Here is a 19,547-nt window from a genome sequence, read left to right on the forward strand (position 1 = left end):
CAAGCAAAGCCCAAAGTCCAAACTAGGGGCCCTTCGATGACCATGGGAACCTGAAATGTACTGGTCAAAACCAAGAACAGAAAACTCTTTCTGACATCATGGGCTCTCAGAAAAAGGACATCAATGTGCCTGGCCTCAGGACAGTCTTGCTGAAAACAGGACACAAAGTGCCTTTCTGTTTTTCAAGCTTCAAAGGTTTTTGGTCACATGGCCTAGTATGAATACCATTTGAAAGACACATGTGTGCACGCAATTCTTGGCTGCCGAAACCCAGGATTGAACCAGTAACCTTTAGATCTTCAGACTTAAGCTCACTCAACTGAGCTATTTCGGCTCCTTCAGCTCCAATCAGATACATGTGAAATACCTCATGGACATGTGTGCCTCCTTTCACATCGTGATAGTTGAAAGAGGACAAGCTTGGTGAGGTTGAAAAAGCTTTCACAAGGGAGGATTGCAATAGAGTTTGGACTCAATACAGTTCCCATGATAGAAACATTGCCTTCAAGCAAAGCCCAAAGTCCAAACTAGGGGCCCTTCAATGACCATGGGAACCTGAAATGTACTCGTCAAAACCAAGAACAGAAAACTCTTTCTGACATCATGGGCTCTCAGAAAAGGGACATCAATGTGCCTGGCCTCAGGACAGTTTGGCTGAAAATAGGACACAAAGTGCCTTTCTGTTTTTCAAGCTTCAAAGGTTTTTGGTCACTTGGCCTACTATGAATACCATTTGAGAGACACATGTGTGCACGTAATGCTTGGTTGCCGAATCCCAGGATTGAACCAGTAACCTTTAGATTTTCAGACCAAAGCTCTCCCAACTGAGCTATTTCGGCTCCTTCAGCTCCAATCAGATACATGTGAAAAACCTCATGGACATGTGTGCCTCCTTTCACACTGTGATAGTTGAAAGAAAACAAGCTTGGTGAGGTTGAAAAAGCTTTCACAAGGGAGGATTGCAATAGAGTTTGGACTCAATACAGTTCCCATGATAGAAACATTGCCTTTAAGCAAAGCCCAAAGTCCAAACGAGGGGCCCTTCAATGACCATGGGAACCTGACATGTACTGGTCAAAACCAAGAACGGAAAACTCTTTCTGACATCATGGGCTCTCAGAAAATGGACTTCCATGTGCCTGGCCTCAGGACAGTCTGGCTGAAAATAGGACACAAAGTGCCTTTCTGTTGTTCAAGCTTCACAGGTTTTTGGTCACTTGGCCAACTGAGAATACAATTTGAAAGACACATGTTACACGCAATGCTTGGTTGCCGAAACCCAGGATTGAACCAGTAACCTTTAGATCTTCAGACCAAAGCTCTCCCAACTGAGCTATTTCAGCTCCTTCAGCTCCAATCAGATACATGTGAAAAACCTCATGGACATGTGTGCCTCCTTTCACATCGTGATAGTTGAAAGAGGACAAGCTTGGTGAGGTTGAAAAAGCTTTCACAAGGGAGGATTGCAATAGAGTTTGGACTCAATACAGTGCCCATGATAGAAACATTGCCTTCAAGCAAAGCCCAAAGTCCAAACTATGGGCCCTTCGATAACCATGGGAACCTGAAATGTACTGGTCAAAACCAAGAACAGAAAACTCTTTCTGACATCATGGGCTCTCAGAAAATGGACTTCCATGTGCCTGGCCTCAGGACAGTCTGGCTGAAAAAAGGGACACAAAGTGCCTTTCTGTTTTTCAAGCTTCAAAGGTTTTTGGTCACTTGGCCTACTATGAATACCATTTGAGAGACACATGTGTGCACGTAATGCTTGGTTGCCGAATCCCAGGATTGAACCAGTAACCTTTAGATTTTCAGACCAAAGCTCTCCCAACTGAGCTATTTCGGCTCCTTCAGCTCCAATCAGATACATGTGAAAAACCTCATGGACATGTGTGCCTCCTTTCACACTGTGATAGTTGAAAGAGGACAAGCTTGGTGAGGTTGAAAAAGCTTTCACAAGGGAGGATTGCAATAGACTTTGGACTCAATACAATGCCCATGATTGAAACATTGCCTTCAAGCAAGGCCCAAAGTCCAAACGAGGGGCCCTTCAATGACCATGGGACCATGAAATGGACTGGTCAAAACCAAGAACAGAAAACTCTTTCTGACATCATGGGCTCTCAGAAAATGGACATCAATGTGCCTGGCCTCAGGACAGTCTGGTTGAAAGTTGGACTCAAAGTGCCTTTCTGTTGTTCAAGCTTCAAAGGTTTTTGGTCACTTGGCAAAATGAGATTACCATTTGAAAGACACATGTGTGCACTTAATGCTTGGTTGCCGAATCCCAGGATTGAACCAGTAACCTTAAGATCTTCAGACTAAAGCTCTCTCAACTGAGCTATTTCGGCTCTTTCGGCTCCAATCAGATACATGTGAAAAAACCTCATGGACATGTGTGCCTCCTTTCACACTGTGATAGTTGAAAGAGGACAAGCTTGGTGAGGTCGAAAAAGCTTTCACAAGGGAGGATTGCAATAGACTTTGGACTCAATACAATGCCCATGATGGAAACAATGCCTTCATGCAAAGCCCAAAGTCCAAACTATGGGCCCTTCGATGACCATGGGAACCTGAAATGGACTGGTCAAAACCAAGAACAGAAAACTCTTTCTGACATCATGGGCTCTCAGAAAATGGACTTCAATGTGCCTAGCCTCAGGACAGTTTGGGTGGAAGTTGGACTCAAAGTGCCTTTCTGTTTTTCCAGCTTCAAAGGTTTTTGGTCACTTGGCCAACTGAGAATACAATTTGAAAGACACATGTGTGCACGCAATGCTTGGTTGCCGAAACCCAGGATTGAACCAGTAACCTTTAGATCTTCAGACCAAAGCTCTCCCAACTGAGCTATTTCGGCTCCTTCAGCTCCAATCAGATACATGTGAAAAACCTCATGGACATGTGTGCCTCCTTTCACACTGTGATAGTTGAAAGAGGACAAGCTTGGTGAGGTTGAAAAAGCTTTCACAAGGGAGGATTGCAATAGAGTTTGGACTCGATACAATGCCCATGATAGAAACATTGCCTTCAAGCAAAGCCCAAAGTCCAAACGAGGAGCCCTTCAATGACCATGGGAACCTGAAATGTACTGGTCAAAACCAAGAACAGAAAACTCTTTCTGACATCATGGGCTCTCAGAAAATGGACTTCCATGTGCCTGGCCTCAGGACAGTCTGGCTGAAAATAGGACACAAAGTGCCTTTCAAGCTTCAAAGGTTTTTGGTCACTTGGCCTACTATGAATACCATTTGAAAGACACATGTGTGCACGCAATGCTTGGCTGCCGAAACCCAGGATTGAACCAGTAACCTTTAGATCTCCAGACTAAAGCTCTCCCAACTGAGCTATTTCGGCTCCTTCAGCTCCAATCAGATACATGTGAAAAACCTCATGGACATGTGTGCCTCCTTTCACACTGTGATAGTTGAAAGAGGACAAGCTTGGTGAGGTTGAAAAAGCTTTCACAAGGGAGGATTGCAATAGAGTTTGGACTCAATACAATGCCCATGATTGAAACATTGCCTTCGAACAAAGCCCAAAGTCCAAACGAGGGGTCCTTCAATGACCATGGGACCATGAAATGGACTGGTCAAAACCAAGAACAGAAAACTCTTTCTGACATCATGGGCTCTCAGAAAATGGACTTCAATGTGCCTGGCCTCAGGACAGTTGGGCTGGAAGTTGGACTCAAAGTGCCTTTCTGTTTTTCAAGCTTCAAAGGTTTTTGGTCACTTGGCCAAATGAGAATTAAATTTGAAAGACACATGTGTACACGCAAAGCTTGGCTGCCGAAACCCAGGATTGAACCAGTAACCTTAAGATCTTCAGACTAAAGCTCTCCCAACTGAGCTATTTCGGCTCCTTCGGCTCCTATCAGATACATGTGAAAAACCTCATGGACATGTGTGCCTCCTTTCACACTGTGATAGTTGAAAGAGGACAAGCTTGGTGAGGTTGAAAAAGCTTTCACAAGGGAGGATTGCAATAGAGTTTGGACTCAATACAATGCCCATGATGGAAACATTTCCTTCAAGCAAAGTCCAAAGTCCAAACTAGGGGCCCTTCGATGACCATGGGAACCTGAAATGGACTGGTCAAAACCAAGAACAGAAAACTCTTTCTGACATCATGGGCTCTCAGAAAATGGACTTCAATGTGCCTAGCCTCAGGACAGTTTGGGTGGAAGTTGGACTCAAAGTGCCTTTCTGTTTTTCCAGCTTCAAAGGTTTTTGGTCACATGGCCTAGTATGAATACCATTTGAAAGACACATGTGTGCACGCAATTCTTGGCTGCCGAAACCCAGGATTGAACCAGTAACCTTTAGATCTTCAGACTTAAGCTCTCCCAACTGAGCTATTTCGGCTCCTTCAGCTCCAATCAGATACATGTGAAATACCTCATGGACATGTGTGCCTCCTTTCACACTGTGATAGTTGAAAGAGGACAAGCTTGGTGAGGTTGAAAAAGCTTTCACAAGGAAGGATTGCAATAGACTTTGGACTCAATACAATGCCCATGATGGAAACATTGCCTTCAAGCAAAGCCCAAAGTCCAAACGAGGAGCCCTTCAATGACCATGGGAACCTGAAATGTACTGGTCAAAACCAAGAACAGAAAACTCTTTCTGACATCATGGGCTCTCAGAAAATGGACTTCCATGTGCCTGGCCTCAGGACAGTCTGGCTGAAAAAAGGGACACAAAGTGCCTTTCAAGCTTCAAAGGTTTTTGGTCACTTGGCCTACTATGAATACCATTTGAAAGACACATGTGTGCACGCAATGCCTGGCTGCCGAAACCCAGGTTTGAACCAGTTACCTTTAGATCTCCAGACTAAAGCTCTCCCAACTGAGCTATTTCGGCTCCTTCAGCTCCAATCAGATACATGTGAAAAACCTCATGGACATGTGTGCCTCCTTTCACACTGTGATAGTTGAAAGAGGACAAGCTTGGTGAGGTTGAAAAAGCTTTCACAAGGGAGGATTGCAATAGAGTTTGGACTCAATACAATGCCCATGATTGAAACATTGCCTTCGAGCAAAGCCCAAAGTCCAAACGAGGGGCCCTTCAATGACCATGGGACCATGAAATGGACTGGTCAAAACCAAGAACAGAAAACTCTTTCTGACATCATGGGCTCTCAGAAAATGGACTTCAATGTGCCTGGCCTCAGGACAGTTGGGCTGGAAGTTGGACTCAAAGTGCCTTTCTGTTTTTCAAGCTTCAAAGGTTTTTGGTCACTTGGCCAAATGAGAATTAAATTTGAAAGACACATGTGTGCACGCAAAGCTTGGCTGCCGAATCCCAGGATTGAACCAGTAACCTTAAGATCTTCAGACTAAAGCTCTCCCAACTGAGCTATTTCGGCTCCTTCGGCTCCTATCAGATACATGTGAAAAACCTCATGGACATGTGTGCCTCCTTTCACACTGTTATAGTTGAAAGAGGACAAGCTTGGTGAGGTTGAAAAAGCTTTCACAAGGGAGGATTGCAATAGAGTTTGGACTCAATACAATGCCCATGATGGAAACATTTCCTTCAAGCAAAGCCCAAAGTCCAAACTAGGGGCTCTTCGATGACCATGGGAACCTGAAATGTACTGGTCAAAACCAAGAACAGAAAACTCTTTCTGACATCATGGGCTCTCAGAAAAAGGACATCAATGTGCCTGGCCTCAGGACAGTCTTGCTGAAAACAGGACACAAAGTGCCTTTCTGTTTTTCAAGCTTCAAAGGTTTTTGGTCACATGGCCTAGTATGAATACCATTTGAAAGACACATGTGTGCACGCAATTCTTGGCTGCCGAAACCCAGGATTGAACCAGTAACCTTTAGATCTTCAGACTTAAGCTCTCCCAACTGAGCTTTTTCGGCTCCTTCAGCTCCAATCAGATACATGTGAAATACCTCATGGACATGTGTGCCTCCTTTCACACTGTGATAGTTGAAAGAGGACAAGCTTGGTGAGGTTGAAAAAGCTTTCACAAGGGAGGATTGCAATAGAGTTTGGACTCAATACAGTTCCCATGATAGAAACATTGCCTTCAAGCAAAGCCCAAAGTCCAAACTAGGGGCCCTTCAATGACCATGGGAACCTGAAATGTACTGGTCAAAACCAAGAACAGAAAACTCTTTCTGACATCATGGGCTCTCAGAAAATGGACTTCCATGTGCCTGGCCTCAGGACAGTCTGGCTGAAAATAGGACACAAAGTTCCTTTCAGTTTTTCAAGCTTCAAAGGTTTTTGGTCACTTGGCCTACTATGAATACCATTTGAGAGACACATGTGTGCACGCAATGCTTGGTTGCCGAATCCCAGGATTGAACCAGTAACCTTTAGATCTTCAGACTAAAGCTCTCCCAACTGAGCTATTTCGGCTCTTTTGGCTCCTATCAGATACATGTGAAAAACCTCATGGACATGTGTGCCTCCTTTCACACTGTGATAGTTGAAAGAGGACAAGCTTGGTGAGGTTGAAAAAGCTTTCACAAGGGAGGATTGCAATAGACTTTTGACTCAATACAATGCCCATGATTGAAACATTGCCTTCAAGCAAAGCCCAAAGTCCAAACGAGGGGCCCTTCAATGACCATGGGACCATGAAACTGACTGGTCAAAACCAAGAACAGAAAACTCTTTCTGACATCATGGGCTCTCAGAAAATGGACTTCAATGTGCCTGGCCTCAGGACAGTTGGGCTGAAAACAGGACACAAAGTGCCTTTCTGTTTTTCAAGCTTCAAAGGTTTTTGGTCAATTGGCCAACTGAGAATACAATTTGAAAGACACATGTGTGCACGCAAAGCATGGCTGACGAAACCCAGGATTGAACCAGTAACCTTTAGATCTTCAGACTAAAGCTCTCCCAACTGAGCTATTTCGGCTCTTTTGGCTCCAATCAGATACATGTGAAAAACCTCATGGACATGTGTGCCTCCTTTCACACTGTGATAGTTGAAAGAGGACAAGCTAGGTGAGGTTGAAAAAGCTTTCACAAGGGAGGATTGCAATAGACTTTGGACTCAATACAATGCCCATGATGGAAACATTTCCTTCAAGCAAAGCCCAAAGTCCAAACTAGGGGCCCTTCAATGACCATGGGAACCTGAAATGTACTGGTCAAAACCAAGAACAAAAAACTCTTTCTGACATCATGGGCTCTCAGAAAATGGACTTCCATGTGCCTGGCCTCAGGACAGTCTGGCTGAAAAAAGGGACACAAAGTGCCTTTCAAGCTTCAAAGGTTTTTGGTCTCTTGGCCTACTATGAATACCATTTGAAAGACACATGTGTGCACACAATGCTTGGCTGCCGAAACCCAGGTTTGAACCAGTAACCTTTAGATCTCCAGACTTAAGCTCTCCAAACTGAGCTATTTCGGCTCCTTCAGCTCCAATCAGATACATGTGAAAAACCTCATGGACATGTGTGCCTCCTTTCACACTGTGATAGTTGAAAGAGGACAAGCTTGGTGAGGTTGAAAAAGCTTTCACAAGGGAGGATTGCAATAGACTTTTGACTCAATACAATGCCCATGATTGAAACATTGCCTTCGAGCAAAGCCCAAAGTCCAAACTAGGGGCCCTTCAATGACCATAGGACCATGAAATGGACTGGTCAAAACCAAGAACAGAAAACTCTTTCTGACATCATGGGCTCTCAGAAAATGGACTTCAATGTGCCTGGCCTCAGGACAGTTGGGCTGAAAACAGGACACAAAGTGCCTTTCTGTTTTTCAAGCTTCAAAGGTTTTTGGTCACTTGGCCAACTGAGAATACAATTTGAAAGACACATGTGTGCACGCAAAGCTTGGCTGCCGAAACCCAGGATTGAATCAGTAACCTTTAGATCTTCAGACTAAAGCTCTCCCAACTGAGCTATTTCGGCTTCTTCAGCTCCAATCAGATACATGTGAAAAACCTCATGGACATGTGTGCCTCCTTTCACACTGTGATAGTTGAAAGAAAACAAGCTTGGTGAGGTTGAAAAAGCTTTCACAAGGGAGGATTGCAATAGACTTTGGACTCAATACAATGTCCATGATGGAAACATTTCCTTCAAGCAAAGGCCAAAGTCCAAACTATGGGCCCTTCGATAACCATGGGAACCTGAAATGTACTGGTCAAAACCAAGAACAGAAAACTCTTTCTGACATCATGGGCTCTCAGAAAATGGACTTCCATGTGCCTGGCCTCAGGACAGTCTGGCTGGAAGTTGGACTCAAAGTGCCTTTCTGTTTTTCGAGCTTCAAAGGTTTTTGGTCACTTGGCCAACTGAGAGTACAATTTGAAAGACACATGTGTGCACGCAAAGCTTGACTGCCAAAACCCAGGATTGAACCAGTAACCTTTAGATCTTCAGACCAAAGCTCTCCCAACTGAGCTATTTCGGCTCCTTCAGCTCCAATCAGATACATGTGAAAAATCTCATGGACATGTGTGCCTCCTTTCACATCGTGATAGTTGAAAGAGGACAAGCTTGGTGAGGTTGAAAAAGCTTTCACAAGGGAGGATTGCAATAGAGTTTGGACTCAATACAGTGCCCATGATAGAAACATTGCCTTCAAGAAAAGCCCAAAGTCCAAACTATGGGCCCTTCGATAACCATGGGAACCTGAAATGTACTGGTCAAAACCAAGAACAGAAAACTCTTTCTGACATCATGGGCTCTCAGAAAATGGACTTCCATGTGCCTGGCCTCAGGACAGTCTGGCTGAAAATAGGACACAAAGTGCCTTTCTGTTGTTCAAGCTTCAAAGGTTTTTGGTGACTTGGCCAACTGAGAATACAATGTGAAAGACACATGTGTGCACGCAAAGCTTGGCTGCTGAAACCCAGGATTGAACCAGTAACCTTTAGATCTTCAGACTAAAGCTCTCACAACTGAGCTATTTCGGCTCCTTCAGCTCCAATCAGATACATGTGAAAAACCTCATGGACATGTGTGCCTCCTTTCACACTGTGATAGTTGAAAGAGGACAAGCTTGGTGAGGTTGAAAAAGCTTTCACAAGGGAGGATTGCAATACAGTTTGGACTCAATACAATGCCCATGATGGAAACATTTCCTTCAAGCAAAACCCAAAGTCCAAACTATGGGCCTTTCGATGACGATGGGAACCTGAAATGTACTGGTCAAAACCAAGAACAGAAAACTCTTTCTGACATCATGGGCTCTCAGAAAATGGACTTCAATGCAGCTAGCCTCAGGACAGTTTGGCTGGAAGTTGGACACAAAGTGCCTTTCTGTTTTTCAAGCTTCAAAGGTTTTTGGTCACATGGCCAACTGAGAATACAATTTGTAACACACGTGTGCACGCAATGCTTGGTTGCCGAAACCCAGGATTGAACCAGTAACCTTTAGATCTTCAGACCAAAGCTCTCCCAACTGAGCTATTTCGGCTCCTTCAGCTCCAATCAGATACATGTGAAAAACCTCATGGACATGTGTGCCTCCTTTCACACTGTGATAGTTGAAAGAAAACAAGCTTGGTGAGGTTGAAAAAGCTTTCACAAGGGAGGATTGCAATAGACTTTGGACTCAATACAGTGCCCATGATAGAAACATTGCCTTCAAGCAAAGCCCAAAGTCCAAACTATGGGCCCTTCGATAACCATGGGAACCTGAAATGGACTGGTCAAAACCAAGAACAGAAAACTCTTTCTGACATCATGGGCTCTCAGAAAATGGACTTCCATGTGCCTGGCCTCAGGACAGTTGGGCTAGAAGTTGGACTCACAGTGCCTTTCTGTTTTTCAAGCTTCAAAGGTTTTTGGTCACTTGGCCTACTATGAATACTATTTGAAAGTCACATGTGTGCACGCAATGCTTGGCTGCCGAAACCCAGGTTTGAACCAGTAACCTTTAGATCTCCAGACTAAAGCTCTCCCAACTGAGCTATTTCGGCTCCTTCAGCTCCAATCAGATACATGTGAAATACCTCATGGACATGTGTGCCTCCTTTCACACTGTGATAGTTGAAAGAGGACAAGCTTGATGAGGTTGAAAAAGCTTTCACAAGGGAGGATTGCAATAGACTTTGGACTCAATACAGTTCCCATGATAGAAACATTGCCTTCAAGCAAAGCCCAAAGTCCAAACTAGGGGCCCTTCAATGACCATGGGAACCTGAAATGTACTGGTCAAAACCAAGAACAGAAAACTCTTTCTGACATCATGGGCTCTCAGAAAATGGACTTCCATGTGCCTGGCCTCAGGACAGTCTGGCTGAAAATAGGACACAAAGTTCCTTTCAGTTTTTCAAGCTTCAAAGGTTTTTGGTCACTTGGCCTACTATGAATACCATTTGAGAGACACATGTGTGCACGCAATGCTTGGTTGCCGAATCCCAGGATTGAACCAGTAACCTTTAGATCTTCAGACCAAAGCTCTCCCAACTGAGCTATTTCGGCTCCTTCAGCTCCAATCAGATACATGTGAAAAACCTCATGGACATGTGTGCCTCCTTTCACACTGTGATAGTTGAAAGAAAACAAGCTTGGTGAGGTTGAAAAAGCTTTCACAAGGGAGGATTGCAATAGACTTTGGACTCAATACAGTTCCCATGATAGAAACATTGCCTTTAAGCAAAGCCCAAAGTCCAAACGAGGGGCCCTTCAATGACCATGGGAACCTGAAATGTACTGGTCAAAACCAAGACCAGAAAACTCTTTCTGACATCATGGGCTCTCAGAAAATGGACTTCCATGTGCCTGGCCTCAGGACAGTCTGGCTGAAAAAAGGACACAAAGTGCCTTTCTGTTGTTCAAGCTTCACAGGTTTTTGGTCACTTGGCCAACTGAGAATACAATTTGAAAGACACATGTTACACGCAATGCTTGGTTGCCGAAACCCAGGATTGAACCAGTAACCTTTAGATCTTCAGACCAAAGCTCTCCCAACTGAGCTATTTCGGCTCCTTCAGCTCCAATCAGATACATGTGAAAAACCTCATGGACATGTGTGCCTCCTTTCACATCGTGATAGTTGAAAGAGGACAAGCTAGGTGAGGTTGAAAAAGCTTTCACAAGGGAGGATTGCAATAGAGTTTGGACTCAATACAATGCCCATGATGGAAACATTTCCTTCAAGCAAAGCCCAAAGTCCAAACTAGGGGCCCTTCGATGACCATGGGAACCTGAAATGTACTGGTCAAAACCAAGAACAGAAAACTCTTTCTGACATCATGGGCTCTCAGAAAATGGACTTCAATGTGCCTGGCCTCAGGACAGTCTGGCTGGAAGTTGGACTCACAGTGCATTTCTGTTTTTCAAGCTTCAAAGGTTTTTGGTCACTTGGCCAACTGAGAATACAATTTGAAAGACACATGTGTGCACGCAAAGCATGGCTGACGAAACCCAGGATTGAACCAGTAACCTTTAGATCTTCAGACTAAAGCTCTCCCAACTGAGCTATTTCGGCTCTTTTGGCTCCAATCAGATACATGTGAAAAACCTCATGGACATGTGTGCCTCCTTTCCGACTGTGATGGTTGAAAGAGGACAAGCTAGGTGAGGTTGAAAAAGCTTTCACAAGGGAGGATTGCAATAGAGTTTGGACTCAATACAGTTCCCATGATAGAAACATTGCCTTTAAGCAAAGCCCAAAGTCCAAACGAGGGGCCCTTCAATGACCATGGGAACCTGAAATGTACTGGTCAAAACCAAGAACAAAAAACTCTTTCTGACATCATGGGCTCTCAGAAAATGGACTTCCATGTGCCTGGCCTCAGGACAGTCTGGCTGAAAAAAGGGACACAAAGTGCCTTTCTGTTTTTCAAGCTTCAAAGGTTTTTGGTCACTTGGCCTACTATGAATACCATTTGAAAGACACATGTGTGCACGCAATTCTTGGCTGCCGAAACCCAGGATTGAACCAGTAACCTTTAGATCTTCAGACCAAAGCTCTCCCAACTGAGCTATTTCGGCTCCTTCAGCTCCAATCAGATACATGTGAAAAACCTCATGGACATGTGTGCCTCCTTTCACACTGTGATAGTTGAAAGAGGACAAGCTTGGTGAGGTTGAAAAAGCTTTCACAAGGGAGGATTGCAATAGAGTTTGGACTCAATACAGTTCCCATGATAGAAACATTGCCTTTAAGCAAAACCCAAAGTCCAAACGAGGGGCCCTTCAATGACCATGGGAACCTGAAATGTACTGGTCAAAACCAAGAACAGAAAACTCTTTCTGACATCATGGGCTCTCAGAAAATGGACTTCCATGTGCCTGGCCTCAGGACAGTCTGGCTGAAAATAGGACACAAAGTGCCTTTCTGTTGTTCAAGCTTCAAAGGTTTTTTGTCACTTGGCCAACTGAGAATTAAATTTGAAAGACACATGTGTGCACGCAAAGCTTGGCTGCTGAAACCCAGGATTGAACCAGTAACCTTTAGATCTTCAGACCAAAGCTCTCCCAACTGAGCTATTTCGGCTCCTTCAGCTCCAATCAGATACATGTGAAAAATCTCATGGACATGTGTGCCTCCTTTCACACTGTGATAGTTAAAAAAGGACAAGCTTGGTGAGGTTGAAAAAGCTTTCACAAGGGAGGATTGCAATAGAGTTTGGACTCAATACAATGCCCATGATGGAAACATTGCCTTCAAGCAAAGCCCAAAGTCCAAACTATGGGCCCTTCAATGACCATGGGAACCTGAAATGTACTGGTCAAAACCAAGAACAGAAAACTCTTTCTGACATCATGGGCTCTCAGAAAAAGGACATCAATGTGCCTGGCCTCAGGACAGTCTGGCTGAAAACAGGATACAAAGTTCCTTTCTGTTTTTCAAGCTTCAAAGGTTTTTGGTCACTTGGCCAAATGAGAATACAATTTGAAAGACACATGTGTGCACGCAAAGCTTGGTTGCCGAAACCGAGGATTGAACCAGTAACCTTTAGATCTTCAGACCAAAGCTCTCCCAACTGAGCTATTTCGGCTCCTTCAGCTCCAATCAGATACATGTGAAATACCTCATGGACATGTGTGCCTCCTTTCACATCGTGATAGTTGAAAGAGGACAAGCTTGGTGAGGTTGAAAAAGCTTTCACAAGGGAGGATTGCAATAGAGTTTGGACTCAATAATATGCCCATGATTGAAACATTGCCTTCGAGCAAAGCCCAAAGTCCAAACGAGGGGCCCTTCAATGACCATGGGACCATGAAATGGACTGGTCAAAACCAAGAACAGAAAAATCTTTCTGACATCATGGGCTCTCAGAAAATGGACTTCCATGTGCCTGACCTCAGGACAGTTTGGCTGGAAGTTAGACTCAAAGTACCTTTCTGTTTTTCAAGCTTCAAAGGTTTTTGGTCACTTGGCCAAATGAGAATTAAATTTGAAAGACACATGTGTGCACGCAAAGCTTGGCTGCCGAATCCCAGGATTGAACCAGTAACCTTTAGATCTTCAGACCAAAGCTCTCCCAACTGAGCTATTTCGGCTCCTTCAGCTCCAATCAGATACATGTGAAATACCTCATGGACATGTGTGCCTCCTTTCACACTGTGATAGTTGAAAGAGGACAAGCTTGGTGAGGTTGAAAAAGCTTTCACAAGGGAGGATTGCAATAGACTTTGGACTCAATACAATGCCCATGATGGAAACATTGCCTTCAAGCAAAGCCCAAAGTCCAAACTATGGGCCCTTCAATGACCATGGGAACCTGAAATGTACTGGTCAAAACCAAGAACAGAAAACTCTTTCTGACATCATGGGCTCTCAGAAAATGGACTTCAATGCAGCTGGCCTCAGGACAGTTTTTGCTGGAAGTCCGACTCACAGTGCCTTTCTGTTGTTCAAGCTTCACAGGTTTTTGGTCACTTGGCCAACTGAGAATACAATTTGAAAGACACATGTGTGCACGCAATACTTGGTTGCCGAAACCCAGGATTGAACCAGTAACCTTTAGATCTTCAGACCAAAGCTCTCCCAACTCCGCGAAAGCTGGGGAACATTTGTCCGTATAGTGGGGGGAAGAAGGGGAGAAAGGGGGAAGAAAAAGGAAGAAAAAAATGGAGAAAAAAGGGACAGATCAGGGTTCGAATCCAACCATGGGCAAAACGTAATTTTGTTGATTGTGTTCTCTAAAGTTCATTTACCCTCCCTCAAACATTAAATGTCCGATCGCATCCTTTTATGCATGAAAATGTCCTGGAATTAGTGCAAAAAATTAGCATTTTTTATTGTAGAGCAAGTTTTGCATTTAATGCATTCAGTAATTAAATTATAGTACAGTATGGCAGTATTTATGGCACTTTACACAATAGATGATGTGTTATATGTGGATGTATTGTAGCAGTTCTTTGAAGGATGTAGTCAGCGATTAAAGGTTGTAATTCATAGTAAGTGATAGAAACGTTTGTGTGTGTGTGTGAGTGTGTGTGTGTACCTTTCCCTTGGAATTTTAATTCACTGCACATTTTTCTACACAGGCACGCGCACACACACACACACAAACACACACACACACATACATACCACACAAATACCATAAACACAGGAGGAAACAAATAAGCAGTTTACTTCATCCATCCATCCATTTTCTTAACTGCTTATCCTGTCCAGGGTCCCGGGTGGCTGGAGCCTATCCCAGCTGTCACTGGGCGAGAGGCGGGGTACAACCTGGACTGGTCGCCAGCCAACCGCAGGGCTGACCAGTTTACTTAACAAACCTTCAAAAACTTCAAAAGTCTGTATTTTTCAGTTTGGATTCGTCAGAATTGAAATTCAATAAACCTGTGGACTTTCTTTGCTGACTTTGATTCTTCATTTGATTCAACAATTTTTAATGATTAGACTTAAACTGGAGAAGTTTTAAGTCTACCAGCCAGATATGGCGGGTCCTTGGCCTTTAAGACTAGCTCCAACTTCAGCATCCAGAAAAGACATGACAGTATGATTACTGAAGTTGTATTTCTTTGCACGGTGTTACACAAGGCCCTTTTCTTTACCACAACTAAGAAACTGGGATGATATGCTGACACATTAATGTAATAAATGACACCGTAAGACTGTGTTGGAGGTTTTGGAACATTTTTCTTTTAAATCAAAACAGATTACTGAGAATAAATAAAAGGAAACATGAAAAGAAAGCGGGAAAATTTCAGAAAATGTTCTTGAAAAGGCACACAAATGACAAATAACTCAAAAACAACAAAGAAAAGTGCAATCCAAACAGAAACAACAAAGACACAAATTATAAAAATGGTCCCTCAAAGTGCTAGAACTCTGCACTTTTATTTTTAAGGGTGGGTTTTGACAGTGATGTGGTTTTTCTTATAACTTGAAACTGTAGAGGTTATGAGACTGTAAGAACTTGATTTAACTTTCACACAAAACATAGAGAACAAATCTGATAATTAAAAAATTGCAAGGTAGAAATGATTGAACAGAACACACAAATATCAATAATTTACAGTGTAAATGTACTCTAAAATAACAAACTAACATTCTTTGATTTTCATACAAACAAAATTTACATCTTTAACTATTTACAAGCCACCAATAACTACATAACTATTTACAAAAACTTAATGTTGAGGCTTTTCTCAAATGCTGCCCTCTGCATCGCCTCAAGCCATTCGTCTTTCGGTAAAGTTTCTGCTTTCGGGCAATAAATTGTACCTTTATACTGACTGTGGCCAGTTTCTGCAGTACGAAAGGCACCACACTTCTTACAGACATTTGATGTTGCAGTGCGTGTGTATTTTCTCTTCTGAGAGGATTGATGAGGGGCGTCAGTTAAGGGGGTGGATGTCCCAGGAACAGGGCAGGGAGCGAACAGTGGCACAACAGGTTGAAGCTGGGCGGAGGGAAACAGCTGCCGTTGCGCAGCTATGGGCCTTGGTTGGATGGGCCTGGGCTGTGGTTCTGGGCCTTGCTGGACTGAGGTGGCTGGAGGCTGGGTAAAGGCAGCCAGAGGATGGAGGGAAGGGGCTAGAGCCTGGACAGTAGTGGCTGAAGGCTGAACAATGGTGGCTGAAGGCTGGACTGTGGTGGCTGAAGGCTGGACTGTGGTGGCTGAAGGCTGGACTGTGGTGGCTGAAGGCTGGACGGTGGTGGCTGGAGCCCGCCTGATTTTGCTTCTGGCCTGCCCAGCTGTATTAGGTGGCATCACATATGCATGCAGCTGATGGGGATGGTGATGCTGAATGGGAAACAGGGGCTGTGGTCTGGCAGGCAGTAAAGGTACTGCTGCCAGTGGCCGTGCTTCAGGCAGCTGCACATCCTTCAAAAGGACCTCAACCTCTTGACCTTTCACCCGTTTATTAAACCACTGAGTCAGGGTGGTCTGGTTTACTTCAACGGGTTGAAGAGTGGTCTGCTCCATCACTACTCCGTTGCAGAGCAGCAGCTGCCTGATCCTCCTGTAGTCCTGCAGAATAAGGGACCATCTTGACAGGCTTTTCTCCTCCTTCTTTTTTGGGCTCCTATGGATGTTACAAAGCCTGACAAAAATGGTCTCAATAAGCCTGCAGCAGTCTGGCCACTGTGCAGGGGAGCCTTTTGAGCCAAGGACACACCTCTTTGTGCTCTCCACTCCAGGGGTGAAATCAGACCGCTGTTTGGAGTGTCTGAAGCGCCCAGTCAACAGCCTGTCCTGGTGTCGAGCTGCATACACCACTCGCTGCTTATCAAAATCGGTGAGATTTTGCCACAGACTGACAATGGTGTGGGCCTGCTGATTGGTCAGAGTGAGACCTGTTTGATGACGGAGCTCTACCAGGTACTCAGCTAGAGCATCCACTCTGTCCATGCCAGGGAGGCTGTTTGCATCCACAGCTTGGAAAGGAGCAGGTGGCTGTGGAGGCGCTGGAAGGGAGACGGAGGCGAAAGGTAGAGTTGGTACTGGGGGGTTCAGTTCTGGCAGGAGGGGGGGTGTTAATGGAGGATGAACAGGAGCTGGAGAAGGGGCAGAGGGCAAAAGAGGGACTGGAGCTGGAGAAGAGACAGGAGCAGGAGAGAGGACATGAGCTGGTGGAGAGAGGTGTGCTTGAGGAGCAGCTGGAGGAGAGACAGCAGCTGGAGGAGGCACCACAGCTGGAGGAAGGACATGAGCTGGTGGAGGGACAGGAGCTGGTGGAGGGACAGAAGCTGGTGGAGGGACAGAAGCTGGTCGAGAGACAAGAGCTGGAGGATTGAGTTCTGCTGGTGGCTGGAAGAGTGCTTCAGAGGGCACGCTGCTTGTCATCAGAGAAGTGCTGGGGGTAGAAGAGATACTGGATGGCTGAACCTCTTCGCAGTTCACCAGATCTGCCACAGTAGCTTCTTCTCCCAAATCCTCAATGAATCCTTCATCCTCTGCTCCTTGCTCTTCCACATCCAGGTCCTCCAGCTGCTCGGAGGTCTCCAAACAACTGCTCTGCATGTTTTGCAGAGGCTCATCATTTTGCTTCAGCAAATACTGCACACCAATCAGCTCCCCTGAGAAAGTATTGAAAGAAAAACCGGAAAGTTAACATAAGACCAACACGCACACACACACACGCACATATATAAACACAAACACAAGATATTTTAATGCAGTTATCACAAAACTCTCACCTGTGTATTTAGCAGGTGGCACAAAGGTAGGAACCAGTTTCCTGCCAAACACTTGCTCATACTGGCTGTTGACGCAATGAACCAACTCTCCTGTATAACTGTGCAGCGGAGATGGTTCGGTTGCAACAGCAGCAGCAGCACGGTTCTGGTTCCAGCGATGCAAACCCTCCACGAGGTAGATCTGAAAGTTCACAGCGTTGGCGCTGTTCCCTAAAGGAAAGACAAGAAAAAAGCCGCAATATGAGATTTTATTGTTGAGCTAAGTTTTATATGCAGTCTCCCTAGTGATCAAAAATTAAACTTTTAAATGGGAGGAGAGAGTTGACAATGCAGTTTAATACAAGAACAAACAACAAATCGTCAAAGCTCAGTATAGTATTTTTTTGCTATAGTGTTGCAAGTATGATGTGTGCGCATTTAATGACCAAGGGTACTAAGAGGCCTTTCATCAATTTATTGTGTTATTCAGGCCAGTGACCAGGAGATGGCACCAATGAAAATGTGACAAATGACAAAATACCATTGAGTGCGTGCAAATCATCGCTGTAATAATTTGTATGATTAGTAACACAATTTTATTAAGATAGGAACATTAACTCATAAACACTATAAAACATGAACACAAACCTGGAATGAATCGTGCCAGGTGGCAATGAAAGGATTCCAGGGATGTGGAGCCCCTTGCACAGCGGTAGGTTTTGAGCTGGACACCTCCCTTCATGATGGTTCCAGTCTCAGTGTAAAGTGACACACCTGGGGGGTCCTGAATGCATGCCACATGCCGCTTCTGGGTTCTCCAGATGTGCTGCATCCTTTCGCTGTTAAAAAGGGGAACACCGAGTGCATCCTTGCCTTTGTCACTCATGAGCTCCCAGAGAAGCTGATCAAGGAGGAGAATTGTTTTTGCTTCTCCTCTGGTCCTCCTCCTACAGTGCAAGGCCAGCTCTTCCTTGGTTATGTGACGGTCCAGCTCCCTCTCAGAAAGTGCAGGCCAGTTCTGCTGCTTTAGCTGCTCCTTCTTGGCCCTTCGCAGCAGAGCCACATCCTCTGCATCCCACTCAAAAATGCATGCTGACATGCGGGCCATAAAAGTGGGATATAGCTGATGGGCGTCTGTGGTACAGCCTACAGCCAGCCGCCGCATGAAGTGCCAGATATCCAGGCGGACAGTGAGATCTGGCCACCCACTGAAGCGCATCTTCAGTTTTGTTTCCCCGACTTCTTTGCAGCAGCCACAGTCCACATACAGAGCAATGGGGGGAACCACACCTGCCTTCTGATACCTCTGTACCAAGCCTGCAGCCATCTGATCCAATCCAGGACCTTCATTTGCAGTCAGGACACTGATGAGGACCTGGCCTACCTCATTCCCGACTGATGTCAGCCATTGTGCTGTGCCTTTAGCAGGCCCTGACAGCTTCTTAGTGATCTGAAAATAAAAATAAATATGTAGACAGAGTTATTAGGATATTGTATAGGTACAGAATTATCTGAATCATGTATAATTTCATGATCTGAATCATGGACAATTTCTAAACATGTTAAAGGATGTAATGAATCATATGTGCTGAAAACGTGTTATTCTAGTCTAAAGGAGGAAGAATGAAAAACTGTTTGAAAAAAAAACTCAACTTCAATTAAGAATGCAGTTATCCAGAAATCAGTTCAAACCTTTTTGGTCGAGTCCAATTTCAAAATGGATCCATAAGTGCTTGTTATATGAGCGTTGATATCCTCAAGCCTGTTGAGGATATCGTGGCTGTAAACAGTCAGGATCCATTTGAAGCTGGGGATAACTTCTGGCTGTGGAGGCTCTTGGAACTTGGGCGGCAACAGGCTAGGGTTCGACTTAAAGGCGATGCACTCAGAGGTGTATCTCCCAACACGCTGTAGCCACTCCTAAAATCACATTAACAAGAAGATACACCTTAACTGATACCCAAGTGGGAAAAATTCTAAAGAAACTAAAACACAGTGATGCTTTTTAAGTGACAGTGATGTTTC

The 19,547-nt window shown here is 44.6% G+C and overlaps 3 non-coding genes across 3 annotated transcripts; all 3 read right to left on the bottom strand.

Annotated features, from left to right (window-relative positions):
- Positions 1–3,284: 3,284 nt before the first annotated feature.
- On the bottom strand, positions 3,285–3,357 carry trnas-gga (transfer RNA serine (anticodon GGA)). The gene has a single exon. It is a non-coding gene; the product is annotated as a tRNA-Ser (tRNA).
- A 1,435-nt stretch (positions 3,358–4,792) lies between these two features.
- On the bottom strand, positions 4,793–4,865 carry trnas-gga (transfer RNA serine (anticodon GGA)). The gene has a single exon. It is a non-coding gene; the product is annotated as a tRNA-Ser (tRNA).
- A 4,968-nt stretch (positions 4,866–9,833) lies between these two features.
- On the bottom strand, positions 9,834–9,906 carry trnas-gga (transfer RNA serine (anticodon GGA)). The gene has a single exon. It is a non-coding gene; the product is annotated as a tRNA-Ser (tRNA).
- Positions 9,907–19,547: the final 9,641 nt, after the last annotated feature.

The sequence above is a fragment of the Halichoeres trimaculatus genome, unplaced genomic scaffold (genome assembly GCF_033239565.1).
Source record: "Halichoeres trimaculatus isolate MK-OKI-2021-1 unplaced genomic scaffold, fHalTri1.1 fHalTri1_scaffold_16, whole genome shotgun sequence".
In the NCBI taxonomy this organism is placed as follows: Eukaryota; Metazoa; Chordata; class Actinopteri; order Labriformes; family Labridae; genus Halichoeres; species Halichoeres trimaculatus.